The sequence below is a fragment of the Carya illinoinensis genome, chromosome 13, assembly GCF_018687715.1.
Source record: "Carya illinoinensis cultivar Pawnee chromosome 13, C.illinoinensisPawnee_v1, whole genome shotgun sequence".
In the NCBI taxonomy this organism is placed as follows: Eukaryota; Viridiplantae; Streptophyta; class Magnoliopsida; order Fagales; family Juglandaceae; genus Carya; species Carya illinoinensis.
In genome coordinates, this window is record NC_056764.1 from 12,011,585 (window position 1) to 12,014,898 (window position 3,314).

Consider the following 3,314-nt stretch of genomic DNA (forward strand, 5'->3'; position numbering starts at 1 on the left):
TTAGGCAAATCTTGTTCTTCTTGATCGACTCGATCACCTCCTCGGAAACCTTCTTCATGTGCCCATGCACCTCGACCTGGAAAGTCATGTAGAGGCACCATCTGGCCTTTTTCCCAAACCTGCCTCTATTGCCTCTGGCGGAGGAAATGAACCCTGTGCCTCATCTCCTTCGGCGACTCAATCACCAGATCCGACAGATGCAGCTCGCACTCCGTCAGATGCAGCTTGTCTTGAATGGACGGTCCGTTCTCGGGATTATGGGTTCTCTTGTCATCAGCCCGCTCGTCATTACATGGTCCTTAAGGCCAACGTCGACCATTTGAATCTAATCCAGATTGGTCTCACCCTCTCAAATGAAGAGGGAAATCTTCTGGATCTGGGCACGAACATCCTTTACATATTTGGAATGATGGGGACCAGAAGCGAGCAAAAGAATGATTAGAATTATTCTCTGGTGGATCTCGGACCACATAGACTACATCCTCCTCTTCTCGTTGAACAGATGGCCTTGCAGATCTGAATTTCTTTATGGGTTGATTCATGTCGTGAAGAAATGATGGAGATGGATCAAAGAGTCAAAGGCATCGATTACCTGGGACAGTCCAAAATGAATGTCTCGAATGTACTCCTGAAGTAGCAATATCGAGTGTGCTCCCAAAGTAGCAATATCGAATGCAAATGTTCACAATATATTCTAAATTTATATCTGATCTTCTAGTGGCTAAGCAAAATAATAAACTTTTGATAAGAAATCATTAGTCACGTCCTAATAGTTCCACATCATTCCTTGAAGTGAATGATATTAGATTTATATCATTTTATTTCCTAAAGTGAAGAGAATGATACATTTTATTCAAAAAAACTAAGAGATTAGACGTGATAATGAATATCTTTATAATACTTTTATGATTTCGGGTCAGAAGCTCGTATTGAAAAAAAATACTAGCTTTCTCTTTGAGATCATATTATATAATTATTGAATCAAATATTATGATGCATCAAAAGTGATGATTCAAAATATTTGTATGTTTTCATGATTATCTTGATCGTCCAAAATCAATTACAATAAGTCAAATAAATTTTCATATGAACATCCATAAAAGAACCAGAAGATTCTTTTACTATAAAACCTTACCACCAGAAGTGGAAAGAAAAATTTGTTAGAAGCAAATAAAATGAAATAATTTGACGTTATCTTAATTATCATAGGTGAACTAGAAGTTCAGATGATAATTAAATTATAGATGCAATAAGATAAAAATATCTCATATTCTATCTGCTAAAATTCCAACGAGAATTGAAGTCCCTGTAGGACAATTAAGAAATTTAGCAGTCTAATGAACATAAGACATGTCTAAAAGCATGTGAGACATATTGATACAAAAGATAAAGCATCTCGAAAGAGAAAAGCACAAATAATTTGGTGCTCCTAAAGAGGTCGTACTCACAAAACAAGCAATAAGATCCATCCGAATTTTCTGTATAAAATTCTTCCATATAAGCTCTTGAAGAGTATAAACCTCCTGAAAAGTGCATCCTGAAGAGATTTTTTATGAAATGTCTTCATTTGAATAGGGACAGGTACCTGAAAATAATGAGATTTCGATACATTCCATGAATATTGAAGAAATTTTGGATAGAAATAAAACCATTGTCGACAACATATTTTCATATAAGATGGCAATTGACATTACCAGAAGTAATGAAAAAAGTGAATAAAAAACCATCGAAGAATACCGACGTAAAAATATTGACCAAATTTGAAAGAAACAATTCCTGCATAATTGATATCACTAGTAAAATATGATGCATAGGGACTTGTAGTCTAAACACGTAAATATGTGATACTTGTTGAATATCAGTAGGTATTTATATAAATGAAATGAAAATGCGATATATAAATCATGAGTCAGTTTCTTGCAGACAATTCCTATAGAATTGATATCACGAGTAAAATATGATATATATAAACTCGTAATCCAAACACTTAAAGAGGTGATGCTTGTTGAATATCAATAGATATTTATATAAATGATATAAAATGCCTAAAGTTTCTAATCTGAAAATGTAATATATAAATCACAAGTCGGTTTCTTGTAGAAATAATATCGATATACTTTTGAAGTAGATGAAAATATATTGAATTTTTTTTTATTATTAGCTTAAAAGTTACTTAGAGTTTGGATATGTATGATTAACTGCATATTTATATGGATTACTAGATATGAAATGCATGAAGCATATAGTCTTGAAGTACTTATTCTATCAAGTTTCAAAAATCCTTATATGATCTAAAACAATCCAAACGTACGTGGAACAAGCTATTATTGTAGTTTATATAGATGATTTAAATGTCATTGAGGCTCCAGAAAACTCATGAAAACTGCACATATTTGAAATATAAATCTGAAACCTTTGCGGCTTCAAGGGGGAGATAAATGAGTTATTAGTTCTGAAATACCATCTCTTAAATGCAATTAGTATTTCAGATTCATATTACGATTTTGTAAGATGTGTGCATTATTAAAGGAGAAATAAAATAGAGCACACAGAACATCATCAGAAGATAGAAACACAAATATGAATATCTGAGAAATATTATTTTATTATCTCGAAACAAAATTACAGAAATTTAAGGCTCTTCACCTTATTCTTTAAACGCTCTTATTCTTAAAGAATCTGTATGGCATTCTTATCTAAAAGAGTAGGCAATCGAAAAGAAGATTTAAGTAAGGATTTTAAATTTCTATTCTCTTGACTTATTGCTCCTATCTTCATGTTGGACTCCAGAAGAAGTCGCTGAAGGATAGAAATATTCTCGTGGAGTTTGTCAACCTCACAAGTTTTGGATTGTAGTCGCTGAGAAAATGCGACAATGGATGATGAGTATCGGGTATCGAGACTCACAAGCTTGTAGATAGCTTCATTATCTAACTTATTAGTCAGACCATTATTGTATTGCATTATAGCACTTACGATAGAAGTAGAAACAACTGATGAACGAGATGCAGAATACCTCATATTTTAATCATGAGAAGATTGCTGAGTCATTGCAAAGTAAGAATGCAGAAAGAGATTGTAGAGTGAGAATGTAGAAAGAGATTGTAGAGTGAGAATGCAGAAAGAGATTACAGAGTATGAATGCAGAATAATTATAGAAAAATGAAGAAGATGAGCTAAATATATCTTTTATAGAAAAAATTATGACAAAATATCTCTATTGCTTCACGAGAGATCTCGTGAAGCATCTCTTTATAAGAGACAAGAGATGTAGCATTATAGCTCTGCAGCGTCTGACAGCTACAGAAGAGCTG